General features: G+C 49.7%; 1 pseudogene; it reads right to left on the reverse strand.

Moving 5' to 3' along the window:
• Positions 1-8,784: 8,784 nt before the first annotated feature.
• Positions 8,785-9,964, reverse strand: LOC135897995 (uncharacterized; annotated as a pseudogene).
• Positions 9,965-10,909: the final 945 nt, after the last annotated feature.

Raw genomic sequence — 10,909 nt, forward strand, 5'->3', positions numbered from 1 at the left:
ATATTATGAACAAGGGTATGCTGAGAGGAATGTAAGCACAGAGCTCTCGGCGAGGGTAATAAATTTGTCTATGGTGCGCTGGGCCGTGAGTGATGGATGCAAGCGATTCCAATCTCGGACAACTTGTGGAAAAAAAAAGAATATCGGAAAGTATTACTGTGACAGAAATACTCTTCGAGGGTGAGTGCATGCTTGTGACGTGTTAGTCTTGTAGTGTTTATACGAACAAAGTCCGTGGGAGACATCTTTAATGCATTATTAAGCAGTAAATAGAAAAACTTTAGACAGTGTAATTTAGCCTGGCTGGACAACGTGTGAAGCACAGCCGTGCGTAAAATATCTGTGGCTGAATACATGCGTCCATAGCAGTTGAAGATAAAGCGCACGGCTTTCCTTTGAGCCATTTAAAGTGTTCTAACGTTGTTTTTATTGGGGGGGGGGGGGGGGGAACCAAGCTATGTTAGCGTATTCTAAGACCTGATGGATAAAGGTGACGTAAGCTAGAAGTTTGGTATCACATGTAGAATGACGAAGGGCTGTTTTAAGAAAAATAACTTGTTCATTGCTTTGCTAGCTATGCTTTGAACATGTGTAGTCCAGTTTAAGTCAGAAGTGATGACTATACCCAACTATGGATATTCAGTCACACTACTGATATTCATGTTATTGCAAGAGTATACATAATCTAATATACACTTTTTCCTTGTAATGGACATAGAGACCGTTTTTTCGAAATAATTACCATCTGCCATTTATTACACCACTCTGCAATTTTTCCTAGAGCATTGTTAAGTTTTTCCTGGTCATTAGAGTCTTTTATTTCTTGGTATAGCATGCAGTAATCCGCGAATAGTCGCATTTTTACATCAGTTTCATTTGATATTGACACGTGTATTTATATTTATCGGGCGACCAGGTTTCACCGCCTAAGAAATCGTATCGCAGAGCGCGGGACGCGCTTGAATGTATCCGAAGTTTCTGGAAAGTTATCGATGCTTCTATCCGCAGTCTGTTGTTGCCGAACCTTGTGTTATCTGATTTATTCGCCTGACGCGAATGATGTAGAACTTTGTGGAAGGCACGCGGGTGCCAACGATTAGTCTGGAACATTCGACGATTGTGTATAAAAGCTGACGCGCTTGAACCGCTGTTCAGATTTTCGACGATCGCCGACCGTGTTCGCCGCTATCGTTGTGCTATAAGTGTAGCCTGTTTTGTGGGCACAGGTTCGCCCAATAAAAGTTAGTTTTGTCTATCACAGTATTGTTACTGTGTTCTTAACGTCACCACCACGTGACATCTGGTGGAGGTGCTTTTGGTCCATGTACCGGACGCCCCCGACAAGCCGTGATCCAAGCCCGGAACGCAAAGACAACACCAACGCAGTCCCGGACCATCGAGCAAGCCGCCGTCTTCAACAACTGCCCCCGGAGCACGGACTTTTGCCTGAGACGACCAGAAATATTGCCACCAAGTCCACCCCAATGGCAGCCCCGGCATCGCCCATCGTGCTACAGCAGCCCAGGGAGCCTCCGACGTTCCGTGGTTCAACTTTCGAGGACCCGGAAGGCTGGCTTGAGACGTACGAGAGAGTCGCTACGTTTAACAACTGGAACAGCGACGACAAACTGCGATATGTCTTCTTCGCACTGGAAGACGCGGCCAGGACGTGGTTCGAGAACCGAGAAGCCACCCTAACGACCTGGGCACTTTTCCGAAGCAGCTTCCTGAAGACATTCGCAAGCGTCGTACGCCGAGAACGAGCCCAAGCGCTATTGGAAACCCGGGTGCAGCTACCTAATGAGACGACCGCGATCTACACGGAACAAATGAGCCGTCTCTTCCGCCACGCCGACCCTGAAATGCCCGAGGAGAAGAAAGTGCGCCTGCTGATGCGCGGTGTGAAGGAGGAACTTTTTGCCGGAATGGTACGAAGCCCACCGAAGACCGTCGACGAGTTTCTTCACGAGGCCACCAGCATCGAGAAGACACTCGAGATGCGAAACCGGCAATTCGACCGCCGCACGACCTCGACAAACATCGCCGGAGTTCAGTCACTGGCCGCCGACGACCTACGCGAGACTATCCGAGCTGTCGTGCGGGAGGAGCTACAAAAGCTGTTCCCATCATCACAGCCTCAAGCGGCTTCGATTGCCGACGCCGTGCGTGAGGAACTCCAACAACAACTTGGAGTAGCCCCTGAATCGCCGCAGCGTGAGCCGCAAGCGATGACCTACGCCGCCGTCGCACGCCGTCAAGGACCCCCTCCGCGACCACGCCAGGGCCCTGTCACGCCACAGTTTCGTCGTCCGCCGCCGCCGCCGCCAGCACGACCACCCGTCGCCCAGCGCGCCTACGCGAGGAAGACGGACATCTGGCGTGCTCCTGACCACCGCCCGCTCTGCTACCACTGCGGAGAAGCGGGTCACGTCTACCGACGATGTCCGTACAGGGAGATGGGACTGCGAGGTTTCGCCGTCAACGCGCCGCGTCCACAGCTTGGCGAGCGCCCACGTGACATCGCCGATTACCTCGCCGCTACTCAGTGGAGCCCTCGACGGCCGTCCCGTTCGCCATCACCAGGCCGCTACCTGTCGCCGCAGCGCCGACCATACACTGGCCCAGCCCGGGGCCGGTCAGCGAGCCCATATCCGGAAAACTAAAAGCAGCAACCGATGGAGGTGCGGTTGCTGTTCGTCGAACTGACGAAGATCCTCCGCCGCCGACGAAGACGAAACGATCTCGACGACATAACAACGACACGCCGCCGTCCCGACGAAGTCAGGAAGGCAAGACTACACCGACGAACGACGACTTGACGACGCGACGTTCCAACTTGAGTTCAACACGACGCAGCCGTGATCCGACGCCACGACCTAACTGCAACGCCAGACAAAGAACCACCGACCTCGACGTGCTTCTCGACGGACACGCAGTCACTGCCTTAGTCGACACAGGGGCTGATTACTCTGTCATGAGCGGACACATCGCCGCCCAGTTGAAGAAAGTTAAGACTACGTGGGAAGGCCCTCAAATTCGAACCGCTGGAGGACACCTCATCACGCCGTCTGGAGTCTGCACGGCAAGAATTACCGTTCATGACCGGACTTACCCTGCCACCTTCGTTATCCTCCAACAGTGTTCACGAGACGTCATTCTCGGCATGGACTTCCTGAACCAACACGGCGCAATCATCGACCTAAAGTCGAAGTCAATAACGCTGTCGGAAGATCAAGCGATACCGCCGGAGAGCCCTCGTAGTCACCACGCCTTGAGGGTGCTCGAAGATCAAGTGAGCATCCCACCTCGCTCCAGCATTGTCATTTCGGTCGGCCCCGAAACACCCGTTGACGTAGAAGGCGTCATCGAAGGCGACCAACGTCTACTGCTCGACCGTGAAATTTGCGTCGCAAGAGGGATCGCTCGACTGCACGGAGGAAACACGAAGGTGTTGCTGACAAACTTCAGCCAGGAATTCAAGCACATCAACAAGGGCACGACGATCGCATACGTCGAGGAATTTCAGGAAACCAGCGATGCGTTTGTCCTCTCGGATTCTGTTGCATCTATCCCGACGACCGTAGTTCCCGAGCCAGACTTCGACATAAATCCAAGTCTCCCCGTGATTAAGAAGCAACAGCTCAGAAGTCTGCTTCGACGATACAAAGACTGCTTTTCGACGTCATCGAGGATTCGACAAACCCCAGTCGCAAAGCATCGCATAATAACCGAAGAGTGCGCTCGACCACTCCGCCAGAGCCCTTACCGAGTTTCGACGCGAGAACGCGAAGCTATAAGACACCAAGTCGACGAAATGCTGCGCGACGACATCATCCAGCCGTCGAAAAGCCCGTGGGCGTCTCCAGTTGTTTTAGTGAAGAAAAAGGACGGAACCCTACGTTTCTGCGTCGATTATCGTCGATTGAACAAAATCACGAAGAAAGACGTATACCCCCTCCCACGGATAGACGACGCATTGGATCGGCTCTGCAATGCTAAATACTTCTCATCGATGGACCTCAAGTCTGGCTACTGGCAAATAGAGGTCGACGAAAGGGATCGCGAAAAGACCGCCTTCATCACGCCAGACGGCCTCTACGAGTTCAAGGTTATGCCATTCGGACTGTGTTCGGCACCTGCAACGTTCCAGCGCGTCATGGACACAGTATTAGCAGGACTGAAGTGGAAGACCTGTCTCGTTTACTTGGATGACGTCGTCGTCTTCGCCGGGAATTTCGACGATCACCTCAAGCGGCTTGCGACAGTACTAGAAGCCATCAAGTCGTCAGGGCTTACTCTGAAGCCGGAAAAATGCCGCTTCGCTTACGATGAGCTTCTATTCCTAGGCCACGTCATCAGCAAATCGGGACTACGTCTCGACTCGCAGGAGACAGCTGCCATCGCAGTTCCCGCAACCCATCAACAAGAAGGCAGTGCGTAGGTTCCTTGGCATGTGTGCCTACTATAGGCGCTTTGTCAAGGACTTTTCACGCATCGCTGAGCCGCTGACGCAGCTAACTAAATGGGACGTCGAGTTCAAGTGGGAAACGCCGCAGGCCGAGGCGTTTCAAGAACTCAAACGACGCATGCAGTCCCCGCCCGTACTTGCGCACTTCGACGATCACGCCGATACCGAAATCCACACTGACGCCAGTAGCCTAGGCCTCGGCGCCATCCTGGTCCAGAGAAAAGATGGACATGAACACGTGATAGCTTACGCTAGCCGGTCGCTGTCAAAAGCGGAAGGCAACTATTCTACGACCGAAAAGGAATGCCTCGCCATCGTTTGGGCTACAGCTAAATTTCGCCCTTATCTTTATGGCAGGCCATTCAAAGTCGTCAGTGACCATCACGCGTTGTGTTGGCTAGCGAATATAAAGGATCCTTCAGGACGACTCGCGCGGTGGAGTCTCAGACTACAAGAATACGACATCACTGTCACCTACAAGTCCGGACGAAAACACTCCGATGCCGATTGCCTATCACGCGCCCCCATTGACCCGCCGCCGCAAGACGACGAGAATGACGACGCCTTCCTCGGAATGATAAGCGCGGAAGACTTCGCTGCACAGCAACGGGCAGACGCGGAGCTAAAAGGCCTCGTCGAATATTTGGAAGGGCACACCGACGCTCTCCCCAGGGCATTTAAGCGCGGATTATCTGCCTTCACGCTTCAAAACAATCTACTCGTGAAGAAGAACTTCTCCCCAGTCCGCGCCAACTACCTTCTTGTTGTCCCGTCAGGGCTTCGTCCAGAAGTATTGCACGCCCTACATGGCGATCCGACCGCTGGACACCTAGGATTTTCCCGGACACTATCAAGGATACAAGAAAAGTATTATTGGCCGCACCTGACCGCCGACGTCGCCCGTTATGTCAGAACATGCCGAGACTGTCAGCGACGCAAGACACCGCCGACAAGGCCAGCCGGATTACTACAGCCAATCGAGCCTCCTTGCCGACCATTCCAGCAGATCGGAATGGACTTGTTGGGACCCTTTCCGACGTCAACAACCGGAAATAAATGGATCGTCGTGGCGACAGACTACCTCACCCGCTTCGCTGAAACTAAAGCACTGCCGAAAGGTAGCGCAGCCGAAGTGGCGAAATTCTTTGTCGAAAACATCCTGCTGCGACATGGTGCCCCAGAAGTCCTCATCACCGACAGAGGAACGACCTTTACAGCGGAGCTCACCCAAGCCATTCTGAACTACAGTAAGACAAGGCACAGGAGGACAACGGCCTACCACCCGCAGACGAATGGTCTTACGGAGCGGCTGAATAAGACCCTCGCCGACATGCTAGCGATGTACGTGGACGTCGAACACAAGACGTGGGATGCGGTCCTGCCGTACGTAACATTCGCTTACAACACGGCGGTGCAAGAAACAACACAGATCACTCCGTTTAAGCTGGTTTACGGCAGGAATCCGACGACGACGCTCGACGCCATGCTGCCCCACGTCACTGACGAGGAAAATCTCGACGTCGCTAGCTATCTCCAGCGCGCCGAAGAAGCCCGACAGCTCGCCCGCCTGCGGATAAAGAACCAGCAGAGGACCGACAGCCGACACTACAACCTCCGACGACGCTTTGTTGAGTACCAGCCCGGTGACCGTGTTTGGGTTTGGACCCCTATACGCCGACGAGGACTGAGCGAGAAGCTTTTGCGTCGCTATTTTGGACCGTACAAGATCATCCGACGTATTGGTGCACTGGACTACGAGGTCGTGCCAGACGGCATTTCGCTGTCACAGCGGCGCCGCTCACGACCTGAAATTGTCCACGTTGTGCGGCTCAAGCCGTACCACCAGCGTTGACGAACTTTGGCACTTCGCGTAACTGACCTTTGGACTTTATTTCTTTTTGTTGTTTTGTTACTTATGTTTAATAAGTGTCCCTTTGTGTTTCGCTCTCTTTGTAGCATCGGGACGATGCTTTTTAAGAGGGGGGTATTGACACGTGTATTTATATTTATCGGGCGACCAGGTTTCACCGCCTAAGAAATCGTATCGCAGAGCGCGGGACGCGCTTGAATGTATCCGAAGTTTCTGGAAAGTTATCGATGCTTCTATCCGCAGTCTGTTGTTGCCGAACCTTGTGTTATCTGATTTATTCGCCTGACGCGAATGATGTAGAACTTTGTGGAAGGCACGCGGGTGCCAACGATTAGTCTGGAACATTCGACGATTGTGTATAAAAGCTGACGCGGTTGAACCGCTGTTCAGATTTTCGACGATCGCCGACAGTGTTCGCCGCTATCGTTGTGCTATAAGTGTAGCCTGTTTTGTGGGCACAGGTTCGCCCAATAAAAGTTAGTTTTGTCTATCACAGTATTGTTACTGTGTTCTTAACGTCACCACCACGTGACAATATGTCGTTACTAAAAAGTAGAAACAACAGCGGGGCTAAAACTGTACCTTGAGGTACTCCTGAAAGAACAGGTACTAACTTGGAGGCATGATGGTCGTATTGCACAAATAGATAACGATCAGAGAGGTAATTATAAATCCATCGTACCAGTGGTCCATCGCCAAATATCGTTTTAATTTTAAAGTGGAGTTTAGTATGAGAGACTCGGTCAAAAGCCTTCGATAGATCCAGGAAAAGGGCATCGATTTGCGACTGATTGTCGAGGCTTTGTGCAAAATCATGCATAATTTCTACTAGTTGCGTAGCGGTTGACAAGCCACTACGAAATCCATTTTGGTTTCTGTGGAGTATGTTACTGACTTCGACAAAATTTGTCAGAAATTTCAAAATGATGTGCTACAGTAATTTGCAGCATGTACATGTCAGTGATATTGGTCGATAATTAGCTGCCGATAAAACATTGCCAGATTTATGCACCGGAATTATTTTCGCTAGTTTCAACTCAGCAGGAAGGCTACACTCATCGATTGATTTTTGATATATCAGGCAGAGGTACTTACTTACAGGCTCGGCATACCGCTTGAGAAATTTGTTCGAGATTCCATCTGGTCCTTCACATTTCTTATCATCCATGTTTAACAACATCATAAGCACTCCCGTCTCGGATATTTATGGAGTACCTGTCAGCGTGGTCTTACATTCGAATTCGAGGGCAAGGTCAGAGCAGCCGTTGTCATGTGTGAACACTGACTGAAAGCGAGTGTTAAAGGTGTCGGCGTCAATTCCTTCGGTGGATTTTGTCTTGCTGTTTGTGCGTTGGGAACTTAGGTATCTCCAGAATTTGCTGGGTGCTGTTTTAATGAAACCATTAGGTGTTCTATTACAATAAGTCAGTTTAGCAGTCTTAATTTTACTTTTTAATAGGCTAGTTAGAGAGTGAAGGCGAGTAAGGTAGTTTGGAACCGGGCGCATTTTGTCTGATTTTCTCAGTCTTTCGTCTTTTGATTTTACGCTTGGGGTGAATAGCATCGCGTGTTATCCATGGATTCTTTTTCTTTGTGCATTTTGTTAGTGGGAATGAAATTGTCAATGCAGTGCCTGACATTAACCTTAAAACATGCCCATAACTTATTAATGGTTGACGAATCATCCATACACAGTTCAAGAAAATTGGCGTATTCATGAACAAGATATGTTATAATGGCTGCGTCATTTGCCTTTCCAAATGCTAATATCGGCGAACTATCTTTTTTGACAGCCATAGGAACAGGGAAAGGCAGAGTGCACAACACAAGCTTATGGTCTGACAAACGCTGTAGTATTTCAGTGTCTATTGCGGTTGATGAAAAATAATCACTAACGAAAACCAAATCGAGTATCGAGCTGAACGACCCTCGAATGCGAGTAGGTGTGCGGACAAGTTGATTCAAGTTGCAAATAAAATGTCCGAGAGAACATTATTATAAAGTGATCACGGGATTCGAGAGCTCCAGTCTGATTCCGAAATATTAAAGTCCCCAGCCAAAATAATTTTTTCACCTGATATGTGCTGGTGCATGTAATCGAATAAGGAAACCAGGTACTCTGGATCAGCGTTTGGTGGCCTATAGACAGCGCCTACGTGCAGGACGTATCCTATATTTAGTTTGCACCAAATACTTTCGACGTTCGGTACATCAGGCATAGGCATGAAAGATAAATCATCCCTCAAGATGATAGCCACACCCCCGCCTCTCGATGCTCTATCTTTGTGCACAGTAGCATAACCTGGCGGAACAACTTCATTATCTGAGACGTTAGAGTGCAGCCACGTTTCGGATATAGTGACCACATCCGGACTCGGTGCTATCAATAAAGCTTCCAGACTTTCCACTTTGTTGACAAGACTTCGCACGTTGAAGTTCAGAAGGGTTACTTTTGATAGCATCGCGTTGATCTGCGGTCTGAGCTGGATGTTTCGTCGTTTTTTTTTGGTTTTATCTCAACCATATCGTCGCTATCTGCGTCCCATGTAAAAAGGCGGCCAGCTATGCGAACTTTATCGTAAGTTAGCATTACCTTCTCTTTCCGGTCCCGATTTTCTTTAGTTTTGTTCCAAAGCTTATTCCTTATGTCACGAACGTTGCGTGAAAAATCTTCACCAATACCGTATCTAGTATTTTTCAGCTTCTTGCAATTTTGAAGGATTTTCGCTTTGTCTCTGCAGTCATGCAACTTAAAAATGACCGGTCTAATATAAGTCGCGTCATCTGGTTTTGGTCTACCAAGTCGATGAATTCTATTCCCGCAATGTCAACATCAAGAATGTCTTTCAGAATTCCATCTACGACTGCCTCCTGAAGAGTTTCAAAGGATTCTTCCTCAGGTTCACTCAAGCCGTAAACAATCAGATTGCACCGACGACTCCTATTTTCAAGATCATCAAGTTTCTTGGTCACAGTGTCCACGCGTTGCTCAAGTTCGGTCACCACCTTCACGCACTCTGAGACTTGTTTTTCAAGTACACCAATCCTCTCAAGTTTTTTTTATCTATCGCGGATAGTTTTTGGTTGGTTACTGTTTTGCCCTTTTTAATTCCTTGTGTGTCAGCTGCGATTGCTTTCAATTGGGCTTCTAGCGAAGTGTCCAGCGGACCCGATTCGACATCTCCTCCGAGCAGCAGTAAAAACCGCAGGTCACAAAACATTTCAAAAACAGGCCGTGGGCACGGCAGCACGAGCAGGTAAACATCATTACTGCGGTAACACTTTCCATGTCGTCTGCTCACCTGGACGAAGAACAGAAATGGATTTTAGACCATGATCCTGGCGCTGCCGCCATGCCCAATGCCGAAAGACACTTGGAAGCCGTCTTTTATACTGGTTGCTGTCGTTGGCAATCGGGCTTGCAGTTCCAAAGTTGAAAAATTGGTACCGCTGAAAACGCTGGTTTGTCTTTCGATAACAGGCATCAGAATGATCGGACGAGTCATCCAGTCGCCGTCGGAAGCCGTGAAGTGGATCAGCGGTGTGGCATGCTCCGTTGTCGGTCCTGGTATCAGCAACAACCAAGCAAAAACCTGGACGAAGAACAGAAACGGATTTGAGGCCATGATCCTGGCGCTGCCACCGTGCCTTGAGCAGGCCCTTGGTCAACCTGAAGGCGAGTGCCATCCTGTACTTGTCTGGGGTATCTGGGGCGGATGTTTGAAGGATATGCGCCTTTGTTCATAGGCGATGTGCCAGGCATAAAAGGGAGCAGGGCGCTAGCCAGAAAAATTTCGGGGTAGGGGCGTGTTGAAGCCCGGTAAGTGCCCCCCTCTACCCCCGTGCTACTGGTTAGGCCACTGTCCCTTTGTCACTGTGTAACGACTGGTACTCATTCTTGTCGACATTCCGGGGTGGAAGTACTTTCTTTGGAGGTTAGCGAAAAGACGCTGGCTGATAAGGGAAATTCTCATCCTCGAGGAAAGCCGTGTATCGCGAAAGGTCGGCAACACGGGCTGTTCTTGTGTAGCAGCGGTCCGTGAACTTGCCTTCACAGACTCATTCCATTCCTTGATTAGCCAGTCACTATTATTGCAGCTAATTATAGTGCAAACGCCTTCCCTTTACCTCTCCATATTTTGCAACATGAAAGGAGCACAGTACGTTAGCGAACACCCAGACGCTCTTCCGACAGCTGATCGCAATGTAGCAGGGCAGAAGCAGTAATGGTTTCGTATTCGTGTGCTTTCGCTGAGGCAACGTACGGCGCGCCGCCGAAATCGCCATCTCGTTCCCTTAGAGCTAATTGTTCCACGAAAAGGGTCTATATCAGCAGTGGCGTAGCCAGAAATTTTGTTCGGGGGGGGCTACGCCACTGGCCCCATGTATATATATGTATATATATATATATATATATATATATATATATATATATATATATATATATATATATATATATATATATATATATATATATATATATGGGGCCAGTGGCGTGGCCAGGCATTTTGTTCGAGGAAGCTTTAGCTCGGGTGCTCCTATTTAAATACATGTAGAAGGGGAATTCGTTT

This window comes from Dermacentor albipictus, chromosome 1 (genome assembly GCF_038994185.2).
Source record: "Dermacentor albipictus isolate Rhodes 1998 colony chromosome 1, USDA_Dalb.pri_finalv2, whole genome shotgun sequence".
Classification (NCBI taxonomy): Eukaryota; Metazoa; Arthropoda; class Arachnida; order Ixodida; family Ixodidae; genus Dermacentor; species Dermacentor albipictus.